The sequence below is a fragment of the Lutjanus erythropterus genome, chromosome 18 (assembly GCF_056507025.1).
Source record: "Lutjanus erythropterus isolate fLutEry1 chromosome 18, fLutEry1.hap2, whole genome shotgun sequence".
In the NCBI taxonomy this organism is placed as follows: domain Eukaryota; kingdom Metazoa; phylum Chordata; class Actinopteri; order Lutjaniformes; family Lutjanidae; genus Lutjanus; species Lutjanus erythropterus.
The window spans coordinates 3,867,497-3,885,418 of NC_139334.1; the positions used below are offsets into that span (position 1 = coordinate 3,867,497).

General features: G+C 40.2%; 1 long non-coding RNA gene across 1 annotated transcript in view; it reads left to right on the forward strand.

Annotated features, from left to right (window-relative positions):
- Positions 1–10,996, forward strand: part of LOC146310467 (uncharacterized) — a 110,411-nt gene extending 99,415 nt beyond the window's left edge. The window contains exon 3 of the long non-coding RNA XR_014772306.1: positions 10,869–10,996. This is a non-coding gene — a long non-coding RNA (uncharacterized LOC146310467). The remainder of the gene's footprint in view (positions 1–10,868) is intronic.
- The last annotated feature ends 6,926 nt before the right edge of the window (positions 10,997–17,922 follow it).

Here is a 17,922-nt window from a genome sequence, read left to right on the forward strand (position 1 = left end):
CAGATACCTGAAGAATCTAGCATAATAACAAAGTATTTATACTAGTTTTTTTTCCCCACCTCTGCTCTGAAGTGTACTGCATATTCACATATGTGTTTTCATCAAAATTATTTCAGCATTTAGCACAACTTCCGAGCACACCTTTCAACACCATGGATGCAATGAATGCACCGCTTCAAAGAAGTAAGCCTCCTGGAGAGGCTGTTAGCATACTGACAAGTTCTGTGAGAAAGAGCTTACAGATACATGTCAGAACTCTGCACACTCACCTTGAAGCTGAGACAATTCCATGCAAACCAAGACACCTGGTCACCATAGTCAATGAGCTTATATTAACAATATTAACAATATTAACCAAAAGTTTGTTTGCACTGACTAACATTACCCACTATGAGTCACTAGTACGGATATAGGAGCAAATTCCCTGAATTAATCTTGCATTTTATTGCTTATGATTTCAACTTTTCATTTGTAAATGGAAGACAGTGTTTTTGTCTTTCTCCTCGCTGTTCCAAGCGATAAATAGCAACTTAAAGTTTAACAATTTTTTGTTGTTTTTCACAGTTTCATCTTTTCATCTATTTTTCATCCATGAATTGTTCTTCAGCTTTGGCACTGTCCGCCAAACTTCCTAGCAATCCTGGTGAAAATGTATTAAAGTCACTCCCCTGGTGTTCCTCAGGGCTCACACCGAGGCCCCTGGGTTAATTCCTTGACCCCCAATAACCCCTAACTTTTTTAAAGGGCACTGAACTTTGCTTTTCACTCCTTTATCACTTTGCTTTCCACACACATACATTCAGCTGGATGACTGCCCACCACCTCTAACCCAACCTTGACAAAAGTGAGATATTGCTCTTCCCTGACAAATGTCCTCTGTGAGACCTCTCTATCAGGACTGACAGGACCACAGGGACACCTGCACAGACTTTCAAGAAACTCAGTTGCGATTCTAAGCACACAATTGGCATGCAACACTTGCATCACAGCCTCTTTCTCTTGCCAGACCCCTTATTCCAATCTGTCCAGATCCTGCTCAAATTCACATCTCCTCCTTGGCTGGGCTAATGAATTACTCTGTTAACAGATGATAACTTTTGCTGCTGTTTTAAACCCTCTGCATTCTCCCATGTCAACTCCACCTCCTCCTTTACATCCCTGAGGCAGATCCCGTCAAATTCACAAACTTTGGCCCTGCTGTACAAGTTGCTAAGCGAGGTGCATCTCTGTGTACCTCCAAGACATGTGTTTAGCTCCTCCTTCCTCGAAGCCACCAGGCCATAACACCACTCTCAGCTCAGCTCTTCTCCCCACAGGCACATCGGAGGCGCGATGACATTCTCACCTCACACAGGACTCTACTGCCTGTGTGAAAAACTCATTTCTTCCAGGAACACTTCATATACCTGTCTGAGTTACCCCACAAGTCTCTTGACCCTGATCATTCTCTTGTCACTTGGGGGAAAATGCTTTGCCACCAGTTTCTTGTTTTCCTGTTACATGAAAATCTTCCTTTCCATCATGGAGATCCACCAGAGAATTAAGGAGGATAAAAACATTGAACAGTTGTGGTGTGTATCAATTTGGTAATCCTGTCAGTGAATTGAATTCTCTGTGTTTCTTTTTACAAGTTAGTTTGGTTACAAGATCATTTTAATGTCTTCACCAACACTGTATGTAACACATGGTTAGTAAGGCAGTAACACACTTGACATACATGGCATACAGTGTGATTCTTTTTCAGTAATGACAGTTCACCTGTATCTGTCTGACCAGCAGCTACATATCTGTTTTTTGTCTGACACTGACTGCCGACTTACCCTGTGCTAAGGTAACACATACTAGAACGGAGGGAGGCAGCTAGCTTTGCTGGCTAGCTAACATTAGCCAGGTAATCTTAAACCGATGAATCTGCTAGTTTTGTTCAGAGTCGACTATGAGTATGCAATTTTTTGTGTGACGCGCACACTCATCTGGGCTAAGCTAACTCTTAAATATCTCCAAACTGTAAACTGGCCACTGAGGAGGAATTTGATTTGAGCGTTGAAAAGTTGGCGTGGTATGACCGAACTGTTGCATGAAGCTTTGTGCCACTTAAAGTTGAAGACTGACTGATGGGTGAATATCATGATATTATTAGTTGGTTCAAGCCTACAAGTCGGCAGGGGCACCATATAGGGGTGGGGGTAATTGTCAATATCAGTATTATCAATATTAACTTATTGACTTATCATCAGTACTTATTCACAATGTTCTGATAAAACTAACTATTTTCTTGTATGGGGAAAAAAAATCCAGACAGGCTATCGCCCAACTCTTCAAAAAGAAAGATGGGTTTAGTCTGTGATTGGTGGCAATGGATCAGTTTTGGCCGTAGTGAAATAATAAAAAAAATAATTAGCTCAGATTTTCACAGAAATATTTTTACATCGACATTTAATCAATGCAGGCAAACTTTTAGCAAACTGTTAGTGCTAAATCAGTTGTCCCTGCTGCCCCTGGTGCCAGTTCCCACAGATGCAGATGCAACCCTGTCTCCCCATTTGCTTACAAATGAACCTGCCCTACTCCCAGCTGAGAAGGGTGAGCAACATTGTGTTAAATTACATGTCAGTTGGCATAATTGCAGCAAGTCTATGGTATTTCTTTCTTTCTTTTTTTTTTTATAGATTATTTTTATGAGAAAAAGAAAAACTATTAAGTCATTTTCAGTGACAGTAATTCAACCAATGTAATTATTTTCCACATAATGATTATTATTTGAAACAAAAACAGCATATAGGCTCTACTGGATGCAGGCTAATTTGTCACTCAGACTCATTAACTCAATGCTTTAAACAATTTTAAAAATTATACATTAATAATACATTGATGCAGACTGAAATGTGTTCATTTACATAATTTAAGTTATATTTATTTGAAGTTATTCATTAATGTAAAGGGATTTTTTTTCATTCAAGAATTTTACCATTAAAATTACATTTAGACTGTAAAAGAAAGCCTTCTACACATTTCTTATAGAGGGTATCAGACCAGTCTTGCACCAAATAGTGAATTCCACTGTGTGCAGTATATTTGCATCATGTCTGGACAGGGTTATATTTCACAGCTCACTGCTAATAAATATTCTACAGTCAGTATTGGACTATAAGAGAGTTACAAGCTGGCAAAGGTCGAGTTATGTAAAGCTTTGAATGGGGTCAATTGGGTTCTAGAGGTTTGGTTACAGCAGTAGCATAGGCTTGGCGTGACTTGTGGTGTTGTGGCCCAATGTGATAGATTTTCATGGGGCCTAAAATCCCTGGTGGCACTACCCCCCAAGAGGGAGAGACTAAAATAACTCACTGGGCGTGCAGGACACACCCATACTCTGCTGCATTTGGCTATACCCTTCCAGAATACTGTTAAATGCTAACATGTGCCTAGCTATGTTGCTAATTGATGCTATGAACTAGTTATGACCTAGAGGAGAGTCAGCCACTGCAGCTCACAGTTTTGTTTCCTGTCTTGTGAGAAGTTGTTTTCCTTGTCAATATGTCTTTGCCTGCACCATAACTTCACCTCAACTTTATTCTTAAACCTACCTAAAGGGAGTTGTTGCAGGTACTGGAAATAAGTTTACATGAAATGCCAAGTCACGCCCCCCTCCAGTAGCCCTAACCTCCATGCTAACAACACCCACCCCCAGCAAGTACACCAAGCACCACCACCACCAGAAATGCCTGCCTCCTCAAATATGCTTTCCAACACTATGTAGTCCATCCCCCAAGTCCTCATCAGGCACAGGTACAGCCACTTAGTGTCCACAGCAGCTCCCCTTCATAACCACAGTCACTCCATTACAGTAACTTTACACCAAAACATCCCACAAGAGAACAAGGCAGACAACCACAGCGTCTTGTTAATTTGCTAATAGACATTTGAGTTGTAATATTTAAACAAACCATCCATCAATAGTGAAATTAAAGCCTCTCCTATAATACCAGCCTACTGGTGCACCAGTTGTGTCTAGTTGGGGGTTAGGGATATGGTTGGGGTGAGGTTAAGGTTAGGGGAAACAGACTGTGACATGACACCAGGAATAAGTATGTTAGCTACTTTGTCTAAGTCGCTGTCCTCCCAGTCCTGCCCAGTTCGTACCACCGGTTAGCATCATAACCTGCGACATGTAAGCATTCAACACCTCAAATGGTAAATCCCAGAGCCAATCACATCAGCGTAGGGACATGTCTTCTTGCATATTTTTTGTTAAACAGGTTCACAATATGACCAGGGATCTGATCTAAAAGGGTTTTACTGTAGATTTCAAATGTGGGTGTGAAGACTGAAGTTGTGAAACAAGTGTGAAGTAATAGCTAATGTAACTAATTACTTTTGCTGACAAGAAAAGTAGCCTAATGTAATCACTGTTTCAATAAATAATGATAAAGTATTTAGGGTTTAGATCTTGATTAGATTTTTCAATTAACTTTCACAACACTGCTTATTAGTGTCACATAAAGTTACAGCCTCTTTATCTGCTTGTCCTAATGAAAATACATATGAATATAAAGCCACTTTAAAAGACTGAACCATGGGAAGCAAAAAAAGGCAAAAATATGCCTGCTTGCTCTAAATGAGGACGATATGGCAAAACACAGTCAAACTGTGCTCTCAAATGGATTAAGAAAGCAATTAACTAATTTTATTAATAGATAGACCAGCAAAAGAACCTGTAAACATAACATGGACATATTATGACCATATAAAGTTGTGTTGGGCATGTTCACAAACCGTAATTACAAATCCAGTACATAAGAATAAACGGTATTCATTTTGAGTTTTGTTTCTTTCCACATTGTCCAGTCTTTGTCCTTTTTAAATGGCAACATTAAGCTTGTGCATTATAGATGAATTATCAATGCTTATTCAAAAAAGGCACACTGCATAAAATGTCCATCTTTACTCATTTTGCCACCAAAGTCCTGACGTCCAGAAACAAGGACACAAATGGACAAAAGGCCTCTCATATGAAGATAATGAAACTATAGAAATGCCACGATTAAAAGAAATTCTTTACTTGAGAAATGCTCTAATATAGATGCCGATTTTGCATTAGTGCTGGGCAGGTAGCTCAGTGGGTTTCTCCATGATTCTCACTGAAAGTAATTTCCTGTTTCTGAGCAACTCCTCTCACATTTCATAGTTATTTGATTCATAATATATTACTTTAATACATTATACAGCTGTAAAGCATAATACAAATACACACTGCACCAGAACCAGAACTGTCTGCATAGCTAAATACAACTAGGAATATGTAAGGAGATCTGCTTTGGGGATACTGGTGAACTGACCCTTTAAATTATATCTAGGAAGGAATGAAAGGGGAGTGTCAGTTTATTTTACAGTATATTATCATGAGCTGCTTAGGGTGAAAGATTGAGAAATGAAACTACATAGATATAATAGATATATAGAGGGATGGATGGATAGACAGATGGGAAGAGACCAAACGTGATGAAGAAAGAGTGACGTTGGTACTAAGGAGAAATAAGGGATGAGGGAACGAGAAGAATGACAGAGTGAGAGCGTGGAGATCAAGATGGGAGAGAGACAGAATAAGAGAGGGAAAGAAAGATGAGGGTGTGCTGCCTTGTGAAGTGAAGCGGTGACGAAAGAGAGTCAGACAAATTGGCGGGGGGGTAGAAGAACGGAGGACCTGTTCCATATTTGGCAAATAGGGGGCAGTATCACTCTGCAGCAGGTTCGCAGAGAGAGGAGGGTACGGGGGGGAGGAGAGATGAGGTGAGAATAGCTAAAGATAGCGAGAGGCAGAGGGAGGGACGGGTGGAAGGTAGACAGAGGGATGGATGGTGGTAAAGAGAGACAGGGAGACAGAGAGGGTGGGGTAAAGAGCAGTAGAGACACAGTTGAGCACAGGATGGAGAAGACAGAGGAAGAAGAGAGGGGCGGGGGCAGAGACGATGGAGAGATGCAGGAGGAGAGGAGTGCATTACAGTGCCAGCATGGGAACACAAACCAATGCTTATCTTTTACCATTTCAGTACAAACTACTGCTGTTTGGATGAGTGTTTGCATATGTTATCCTTGAAATTTGTGTGCACACTATGCTCGGTTTGATCTCATGTTTGCGTATGTGTTGTGTGTCTGCATACAGCATATTTATATGGATTTATATCTGTGAATCTGCATGTGCTTCTGTGAATCTGCCTCTGTGCGTACGTCTGTGCCCGTGTTTGCATTAGTGTGTGCGTGCGCGCACATATTGGCAGGGGTTTAAGGAAATGTTTTTACTGCATCTGTCCTTGATATGCCCAGCTGAATACAGAGAGCTTTTAAAAGGGTATTACACCGCAGAACCAAGGCCCTCTTGGAGGCTTTCACAGCATTTAAAATCTCCCTGGGCAGTGACCGCACTAACAATCTGAAGCTTTTTCAGACGCCCATGCAAGAAAATCATTGGTTTACAAGGGAAAATGGGACTAACACCTGATTCCTAACAATGAAAAAGAGCTTTCTTTTACGTAGCGGCCTTATTTTCCCCTGTTTGTACACTTTAATGTCAGTAAGATCAGGGCCATCTAACAGCCTCCTCTGAGATCGCATCCCATCCTTTCACTTAGAGTTCGATTTTTTTATTTAGAGGGGCAGTCCACCAATTTTACACATGAAGATCAGTTTACTCATCACAAGGGGCACGACACTTATACAATGTCTTCTGTAGCTCTAATGCGCATGTGTCAAACCCAAGGCCCAGTCCAGCCCAGCACCACATTTTATGTAAAGTTGCAAGAATATAATCTGCACAATATGTTATATACAGTTCTTTTGTATGTGGAATTCTATGCTGCATTAAGGAAGTACAGTGTTCATAAACTACTCGTCCCAAAATGCATCCTGATTTTGTTATCCGTGTACTGAAGGCATCTAGCTGCAAGATAGCATCTACATATCATTTGCAACACTGGCACTCTACCTGGCTGTAGCTAGTAATGTTAATAGTCATTTCATTTTTGAGCAAATATACATTTTGGATTTGAAACCTTGCATGAAAGCTACCTGAAACAACCTTTACTGTTATTTTGACTTTAATACTTAGTCCTTGGTATATTTTTGTGATTAAATGTATAAAAGTTGTAGGCCTACACTTGAAAATACGTTGCCATTATTTTCTAAGACTTCTGCTTTCAGAGGAAGTTATTAAAGTTATTGCTTAAACATAGTTGCAGATGCAGTAATGTAATATGATAAGACGTACATGTATTAATACAATCTTAAAATCACAAGTAGCCTTGCGCTAGCAAGAGCTTCTTTAAAGATCACAGCACCAGTTTAGCATCACACTTCTAAAACACTGTCTCAATGAACAGTAAATAGGCAGATGCTATTAGCACCACCAATGCTATTTGCCCTCTGGCAAATGTGACTCAATGCAGAGACTAGCACCCAGGTGTCCAAAGCCAGCAATCTTACTCTACTCTACTCTACTAAGGTCTACTAAGACCGGTAAACAGTCTTTGATGTGTAAAATTGCTGCACTTCCCCTTTAATTCTTGAGAAAAACCCCAATCATGTCTTTATCGTTATCTTGGGCTTAGAGACTTCATATAATTAATGGAAAGTTGCAAACTGTGCATTTGGAAATTGAGTTTACCTGTCAGGTAGGGTGTAATCACAGACTCTAAGTTGCATATTAGAAGTGTATTATGCAGCTTTTTTGTAGCTTGAACCATACTAACAGTTAGTGTACATCAGCATAAAGCGGTTTTGACCATGTTTTATCTATCAGTATCTCACAGGTCACCTGACTTCACTGAAATGCATTGCTGAATGGCTGGAATACTTTTTAATCTAAAAATGTTTTACTTTTTTTTTATTGCATCAACATTCATTATCAAGTATTAAATTAACTGACTGTTAAACAAAAGTGCTGTGTAATGTAATTTATTTCGGTGTATGGAAGGATTAGGAGAAACTTTAAGCCATGGGACAGTAAAACTCTGCACTGAATGTTAATTATCAGACTATTAATGACAACAGCTCAAGTCACCCTCCTGCAAATGAACACAAACTCCCTGGTAACAAGAACCTCTAGACTCCTCCAAGCATGCAGTCACTACCACAGACAGTGCTGTACTGCATACACTTACTGCATATGTCAGTTACCTTATGTTAATTACATACACTCATATCACGAGCCTTGACACTTTCATTATTCAATTTGTGTTAATTCAATCACAGTGGCTGCTTGTGAAGAAGTCCCAGTTTTCAACTCTATATTTAAGTCATTATAGAGATTGATTCTGTTTATCTTGAGTTGTTTTTTGTGTGTGCCTAATGAGGAGTATTCAATGTTGAGTGTGCTGTAGAAATGAATGCTGCTGATTGGCATGATACTGTTGTAGCATCATTTACAGTATCAGTGTTTGGCTGGAAACAAGCTAATTTAATAGTTTACATGTCCATGCATGAGCCAACCCTTGCATTTTATGGAAGAGTGCTTCTTAATAATTTATGGTTCATGAGTGAGTTTATTTGCTGCAATGCAAGGGAAGCACTAGAGTAACATCACGTCCCAGGATCCACTGGAATTATACAGTAATGTCAAACAATTTCTCACCTTACAATGTATGTCCATTTGCAGTGTTAAGAGGCAATACAGGATGAAATCAGTTTGGTCAAAGTAGGGGTATATAAATTTGTGTAGTGCATCTAATAGGTCTGAATTTCATACTGGAGGCTTGAGTTTGCATCTTATTGCAGACCTGCAGTTAATGTTTGCTTTTTGTAAATCATAATCACAGTTTTTCTCTATATGTCAACCATGCTGTAACCATGTGCAGAGATTGTACTGTCGGAGGAAAACATTTTTAAATGCATTGGACATAAAACAAGAGTAAAGCTGGTATTATACATTCCACATCCACAATTCTCCTGGATGTAAATTAAGCATTCCTCCATCCCTACTTGTCCGTATGACCACTATGCCACAACAAGCTATGGAATAGCCTACTGTGCATATGTGGGTTGCGTCCACACAAGCAGAGTCTAGAAAGCAGTATAAATAGAGCTAGGCCTCACGGGTGTCTGCAGCTGGCCATGTACGCATCCTTTTGGGAGTATAATCCAAGCTTTAGAATCTACAAATTTGAGCTATGTGAGGCTATAGGTTATGGTGGTCTTGCCATCTTAGTTTAACATATTGCTAACATTTGCTAATTAGCGCAAATCATCTGGGAACCATGAATTTCTGTTCATTTTGTGCCAATCTTGTTTAGATATTTTGCTTGATGAAAAATTTTACCTGCTAGTAACGCTAGATGGAAAGTCAAGGGAACATCGTCATTAGGATTCATCCTCTAGGGACCACGAATGTCAAAAAAAAAAAAAAACAACAAAAAGCAAAAAACCCCAAAACAAACAAACAAAAAAAGAACACAGCAATCCATTCCATAGCTGTTAAGATATTCCAGTTTGAACCAGACAGATGGACATTGCCATCCTTAGAACCAGGCCATTGTTATGTTGTGATTTGTGTCAACTTAAGATGTCTGTGGAAAATGAATATAGTCACTAATACTTTGTAAAAACAATAATGTAGCGGGTGAGTACAACCACCCAGAACATCATTGGTACCCATCTACTGAGCACCTGTGATACTGGGGAGGTGAGATGCCTGCTGCCATCTGGCAAGAGATATAGAAGTATCCACTGCAGTAGAGATACACTGTGTCATGCAAGGAAAATAAAAAAGAAGAAAGGGTTAGCACATCATTCTAGAACATTTTATGCTTTGCCTGAAGCCTAAGGGAGATGCATGGAGAAGCAAACTAAAACCCAACATATCTACACTGTTGACTACTGATGAAGGAACATCTCTAAAATGCTAAAACACACTTCAGAGAATAGCATTCTGACTGATTATTCCAAATGTGCGCATTTGTTTTTTGTTGTTAGGCAACAAATGGCTTTGACAGGAAATATGGTCAAAAACACAATGTGCTTCTGCAGTTTCTTTTCAGTGAGAAAACGTGAACGTAACTGATAATGCTGCGCATGTTCTGCTGTTTTCATTTCTCTTGAAATTACACTACATCATTGTGCTCAGGGACTAAACACACACACACACACACACACACACACACACACGAACAGACGTGAAAGTATGGAGGCCAGTGAACTGTGAACCATGCGTACTTGCATGCAGACCACACATCATCACACCAGTGACATCCCGGGTGTTTCTGAACATGTGCAGCCTGTCAGAGTGTGAAATGGGGGTCTGTGTGTGTGTTTTGCGTGTGTGTGTGTGAAATAACAGCCACCTGATCTTTGCTATGACCATCTGCAAACACACCTGCTCTTCGCTCTTATTTTCATTTCTTCTCATCACGTCCCCCTTCTGTTGTCATCAAGCTAACCTGAAATAAGATTTCTAATATTTATTTTCTCACCCTCTGTCTTTTTCTCTTTTCTGTCCCTCGCACTATAACAAACACATAGACATGCACTCAAAGACACATACACACACACACAAACCCTCAGTACATATCAGATGGTTAGGCTGATCTAATAGAGAGCAACAACACAGATGTCAGAACAGCTGATCCTATTCAACACGACCGTGGGCACTGTTTGCATGTGTGTGTGTGTGTAGAAGATAAAGGCGAGACAGTGTCAAGAGCTATAGGCAAGTGTGAATCTGTGCTACTTTGCATGTACTACACTGCTTTCAATAGGTGAAATGAATTATATAAGACACTGACACTGAAAGAGAGAAACTGTCCAGACTTATTTGTGTCAATGCACTTCGGTAGTCAAGTGTACTAAGTAATTTTTAACCGACGCACTAATTTGTATTTCAGTTATCATTTGCTGAGTTGTGCCAAGATGGAGCTTCTCTAATGTGTGGCAACTCATGGACCACATCCAACCTGTGAAAACTCCCCATCTCCCCTCAAACAAGCATGTGTTGTAACACTCTACTCTTGTGTGTGCAGAGACAAAGATGTTTTTAGAAGTCTCTGTATGTTTAGTTTTCTCTATTTTTGTAGCTTCTCACTGAATCTCTGTTTTGAAGTTTAGTTTCTCTCCTGCGTAGCTGTTTGTACTTTCAGATATCTGCTTTCTTTTATCAATTTCATGTTCACTTTCAGCTGTGTAGGAGTTGTTAAGTTACTGTCAGTGAGAGCTCGTTTTCATTTCCTGATTATGCTGGTTCATAATTAAAGTGATTGAATATCAAAATATTGTGAAGAATCTATAGGAAAAGGAGTGTTTATCAACTGTTTTACAGCCGCTCGCACCTGTGATACCCAAGTTTCCCTGGTCTGGACTCTGAGCTTGATCTCCTGGGGGAAAGTCCTATGTTTAATCCATTCATCCACTACAAGCTCCTCTCCACAGGTGTAACTAGGGGGCTAGATGTAAATGGACGAATAGCTGCCCTGTGACCATTCTGATCCAGGTGCAAATAGGCACTTTAATTTTCACATTTTCCTTCCCTTTTCCTATTTCCTTTTCCCTCCCCTCTTTGAGTGCCCAATTTTTCATACACTGCCAGGGGAAGCAGTAGACTTATGTGTGCAATACACACTGAGCAGCCAACCACTTCTTTTAAATCCCCTCCAGAAGGGTGCAGTATTTTTGAGGTTTGAATCATCCCCTCCAGGTACCACTCCTGTTTGCACTGGTTCCCTGACCAACCTGCAGCAAAATGAAAGACGTTGTCTTGCATGCGGCTTCTAACATCATGTCTAATTGTGTCTGAAGGAGCATCTGGCCAAGCTCTCTGCGCCACCTGGGCCCCCATTACCTTGTTACTTGAAGGCATGATAAGGAAGAAAGTCAATCAGGACCAAGTCTAGCTATGATGCATTTACCAGCACTCGTCTCACTGAGACTGTCTTTATTTGATAGGAGATACGTCTCTAAGCTTGCTGATGTTAATTTATTGACATGCACTCACACTGGAAAAGTCCTTGAGCTGGAAGCTGAGCGCTTAATGATTGCTCATGTTGATCTTGTGAGGGTCATTACTTAATAATTTGATAGCTAAGGCTTTCTGTTACTTTACTTTTAAAAAGCTGCTATTGTATCACTGAGGCACAGATAGTTAGGCAGGAAAGAGCAGTGAAACAGCCGTTATCATTTGCTATAGGTGCACTCAAATCTTTTTGCTGTCACAGGTAACAGTCTGAGTTGGAGGGTTTCCCAGAAAATAAGAGAAGTGCTGGCCAGTTCTACTGCCTGTACTGATATTCTGAATAAAGGCACTCAAGATTAGGAACTGATGAGACATTTGTCTCTCCTCTCAGTCCTGTTGTAGACACATTTTCCTCAAAATCCGCTGCCTTATTTCTTGAAGCTCATGTTTATGCTAAATGTGAGCTCATGGATACAGAAGGAGCTTCTGTCTGTACTCTGCGTCCATTTTGTTCATATTTGTGCAGGTTTTCTGAAAGCATAAGCAATGGAGCTGTACCTCTGGAAGCCATGGGGGGCAGTCAGTGGAAAAAAAGCCGTAATGTTTAAGTTAAAAAATCAATTCAAATTGTGAAATTGAATTGTGGGTTTGGAGAACTGTGACACCCCTATTTTGTATGCTCATTAGTATGAAGCTAGGGACAATCTTTATGTGAAACTGAACGAATCATCTCCAGGCTCTAGTTGTTAAGGCTCATTTACGCTTCACGTTAGATGCGGAGAGAGCCCTCTGTCCGTACGCTGCATTCATTCCATCTGGATTTTTGCATATTTACTGAAAGCTGAAAGCTTATAGATACAGACACACTTAAGTAGTACCACCAGTCACTGTGGGGGTAGCCAATGGTTCAAGTGAAACATGACCACAAGACAAAAATTTAAAATGACACTCCACTCCCCACAGACCACCACTCTGCTTTTGCCTCTTTCTCTAGAGGTACATTATCATAACCTCCTCCTCTTCGCCATGTTAATTGTTGTCTGAAACTTTTCTTTGGGGAAACTTTTGACTGTGAGTGGCGCCCTCTTGTGGATGTACTGCTTAACATCCACATCAATGTAAAGGTTGCATGGAAGTGTATGGGCAGTGATGGTTATATTGTTTGAAACTGACGTATCTATTTTTTTACGTAAAGGATGGTATTTTTTCTTCTGTGTCGGGTTGTTGGACCTGAAGTGAGCTGAAGTGAACTGCTGGGCTGAAGGCAGTGTGGGGCTTACATATCATTGGAGGATCACGGTTCCTGCATGTCAATTGAGCCATGTTTCAGGTCCGCCAAAAAACATCCTTAACACAGAAATCAAGACCAATTTCTTGTTCATAGTCCAAAATTCAGCACTACATAGCCTTTTCTTGTTTTCAGCAACTATTTTTGATCATGTATAATGTGTTACACAACCTTGGATTGTAAAATCTGACCCCACGCGCTGGAACAATGCAGTCCTTCAGGTAATTAATACATGAAAATCACAAAGTCTTTTTGAACAATAATTACAAATAAAGCACAGTTGCATATGTGTGGGCATGTGTGCATCATGACAAGGCCTTATTAAGCTTAACCTACTCAATAAACGGACACAAACTGTCACACAGGCTTGCTGAGTGGGCGGCTTGTTCCTTTCTTTCGCCAATTATTCAGGGAAAATTATCACAATCTCATGGATGCTGACACTGTATCAAGTGACCACTTAGATCACTGCTGAGTTCTCACACTGTGGCTTTGTGTTTTGGCACTCGGTGACTCAGATCGTGACAAGTATACACTTAAAACTTCCACAGCGTTAACAGTTAGACCTGAATGAGTATTGTTTTAGTCAATTTGAATATGAGCACAAAGGTGTTAATGTGCTACAATCATTCAAGCAATACAGACAAAATCACTTATTTTGAGTGTCAAACACTGACCCACTGTAGATTTGTCTATAAAAAAAAGTTGGTGTCACTAGCTGTTGTCATCTCAAATTCATGACGTTTACATAAATGTTAATGTTGAAGCTATCATGGTCCAAACGAAGCACAATTAGCCAAATTTGACCGCACTTTGAGTCAAAATATTAGCCTGGTTGCAGACTTCAAAAGTTTACCAACTTAATTATGTCTGGAATTGGTTTAATGGACAGTTGTTCCCCCAGGTCTTGAAACAACTGCCCAATCAGATAAACTTCCATGACAGCCAAATTGACATGAAGTAGTGGGGTCAACACAGGCGTTACAGATTCTCATTTCATTTAGTGTAGCAGAGCCTTTCTAGTGAGCCAGCATGCACTATGTCAGCACACTCTGTTTGACCTGAATGAAACAGAACCTTAATTAGTATCGCTGGTAACACATTTGTCTACATTACTATTTCATGTCTAAATGGCTGCTGTGAAAAAGGTAACTGGGAGTGTGGGAGTGGCCCCTTGGCAGAAAGGTGCATAACTTCTAAATTGATTCACATAACACGACTGAACTTGTGAACTGTTAGTCGTAGACCTTTGCCGGAGCCGTCATGGCACTCAGCAGAGTTCATTTTGTAGTAATGACTTATGCCCCACCCCCTATGCTGTAGCCACCCCACCTTCCATAACTCATGCGCTATTTGTTGTTGACTCTTGTGGGAATTATCATTGGTCTCAGGAGAGTTCCACTTAGCCACTGATACTTTCACTACAGCCCTTTAATAACACATCACCTGTTTTCAGGCACTTGAGGGAATCATTACTGGACTAAGCAGTGTTAATTTTTCATTGGTGAGGGTTTGCCCTGGCCCCTACCCTTGAGCAGCACCTGCTTTCATAACTCATGAGCCATTTGCCTGCACACTTGTGGGAGTCATCATTGGACTCATCCATTGGTGCGACTTAATCCCACTGCTTTTACTTAAACCACAGAGGTCAAGAGGTTGTGTGCGTGTATGCATGCATGTTGAGATTGATGCATGTGTATATTTAGGTATGTAGCTATTGTAAGTTAGTGCATGTTTTTATGTAAGTTGGTTCAGTCAAATTTAAATGACCGGTAACGGCTTTGTGACCGTGGAACATTGTGCCTCCTCACTTACGCAAGAGGAAGATTCAGGTGAAAGTTAAATATTACATTTAGCTACAGCATATTACATAGTGTGACTTTATGAGGAGGAGAGCAACCAGCAGGGAAAGAAGGAATGAGAAAGTTGAAACATTTTTGCTTCTTCTGTATGTGCAATTCAGTTTTCTTTCATAGAGACGAAAATACATCTGCTCTGCAGTGAGGCAAAGAAGGATCTCCATTATTCAATCAGTGCAGATAATAATTTCAAAATTGACAGAGGTTATTGCTTGACAAATGGAAACAGTTGCACAAGTTGGCTGATGATTGATCCATTATTTCAGCAGCAGCAGCTCCTAGTAGTGCAACACCTGCACCAACATTTCCCTTCTGCTAATCCTTTCAGCAGCGTGTGCAGGAGCCCCTTCGCTCTGCCTCCCTGTGGGGCCCTCCAACACTTCTGGGCCCAGAGCTTGATCTCCTGTTAGTCTGCATGTTTGATAATTCACCACCGACTCACTTGTGACGACAGCATGCAGATGGAGCTGTGAGAAAGTTGTGAGGCCAGAAGAGCTCCTCTGTGACTGTGATCCAATTTACAGGTACCACCTGAGCGTTCTGTTTAAATAGATGTGTCACATCTAACACATCTGTATGTGTATGACTTTAGAAACACCTTATATTTGTGGGATATGCATATATGTGGAATGTACTTTTGTGTGTGTGTGTGTGTGTGTGTGTATGTATGTCTCGGTGTCCTTGATGTGACTGGACAAAGATTAGAGTGATCTGGCCACAGATGATAGCCTGTGATGACATTATACGCGGTGTGTGTGTGTGTGTGTGTGTGTGTGTGTGTGTGTGTGTGTGTGTGTGTGTGTGTGTGTTGAAGTGTCCTGGAGGACAATTACACAGTAAAAATAAGATGGAGAAAGGAAAGGTCTCTCTCTCTGTCCTAAGGAGGTGTGTGTGTGTGTGTGTGTGTGTAGGTGAGATGTAAATACCTCTCCAGCAGGTAAATTGGAGATTAGACCGGCTCAGCCAACAACCCCGTATGTAATAAATGTAAAGGTTACATCCCTCTTGAATACTGCAGCTGTTTTTGCAGGGTAGAATATCTCCTTTTCTGAGATTTTACTGAAGATGTTGCAGTTTTAAAGTCTTGATTTCAAATTTCCAACACATCTTCACACCTAAACAACAGAATAAGTTATTTCCCAGTGACTCCCAAAAGGACATATATGACTGCTAGAGAGCACCATGGACAGACGAACTGGACCTTCGTCTTACCGTGTTACATAAGTTATGTAACATTATTTACAAGATGTAAGGGAAGTATATCACACTTTTGTACGGAAATTAACTAGATCAGCTGAATAGTAGAATAAGTGGACTGGGTCTGGAAGGTTAACCCAATGCAGACGTACCTTAAACCTACATTTTTCTAATAGCCAACTGGTTGCAAAAAGTAGCCTGGTTATATTGAGTTTTATGGGAAAATGACTGTACCTCATTTATGGCTTTAGTAAACAGTTTCTTAATGAGTCCATGGCCTCAATCACCAGTTTCAAGTCTTCTTTAATATTGCATGGTGTTCATTTTGTAAATTATGGTCCCATTTACCATAAAACAGACAATAAAGCAGGTTACGCTTTAGGGCGGGACTACCGTGTGATTGAAAAGTCATTCTCAGTACGTCCCTCCAGTGAAGCACACAAGGCTCAAGAAACTCAGATCAAACTGTCAAACCTAGACAGTATGGATCAAATATAGGTCAAGATTCTGTTACTGTATTGCCTACTTCTCGTTTAAAATGCTGTTTAGTTGTAATCTGAGAAAGATCCTTAATACATCCATGAAACGAGTATTTTCGGTTTCCAATTGAGCCTCTCAAAACAGATCAGAACTGTAAAAGTTGGCAGTGCTGATCAAATATGGATAAAGATTCTGTTAGTACAATACATACATTTTCATAAACATATTATACTGACTGTTTATTTGTAATATAAGAAAGATCGCTGCCAGGTTGGCCGCCATTATTTCCTGCTGACCAAGCAGCACTCACTCAAGTTAATCACCTACCAGCTCCACGCTGTCATTGGTACTGTCCATGCTCTGGTTGCAAAAAAGCAAGATGGCAACCTTAATTATGCCAAACTCAAGGCTTCAAAACAGTTGTCCACAAACCATTGGGGGACATCATGGTTTCTCCATCCACTAATTTTTCTACTCTTTCACTCAGGACAGCAGTCCCATGGGTGAAAGTCTTGGGTGTTTGACTCGTCCATCCACCTAGATCTTCTCTATGCACAGATTTTGTCACTCTTCTTTGTCACACACATATCCAGAATACATTTTTTGAAATAATTTTGTTGTTTTAAAATTGCTTGTTTTAGAAAATGTATATTAATTAATTGATTTCATTCATAAAAGAGTCTCTTTTGCATTTTAGTTGCATTTTTGTCTTGTTTTTCTAGCATATTCAAATTTAGTCTCTTATGGGATGTAATGAAATGCAAAGAAATGATTCAGATATGAACAGCATCTGAATTTTGGCAGTAATATTGTTTTTTTAACCCCCATTTGCCACAATTATCACACCACCTCTTCTCAGAGTCATAACTCACAGTGGTGTCAGCGTCCCTGATGTCCTTGATAAACATCCATAAATCTGTTCAGATGATAGACAATTTCTCTTTATGAGCAGGTTGTTGCTCATAATACTCAGTTTCAGACTTTTTCTTAAGGATCAAAAGTAACGCAGGTGGTTGATTAATACAAAGATGAGCTGCTGCTCAGATTTTCTATGATACAGGTTTGCCAAAATTTACACACATAGGTTACAGGCAGTGAGGTTTGTCTGCAATGACTTTATACTATTTTCCTCCAGATTTGTTGTGTAATGCCGGATAAAGCTCGACTGT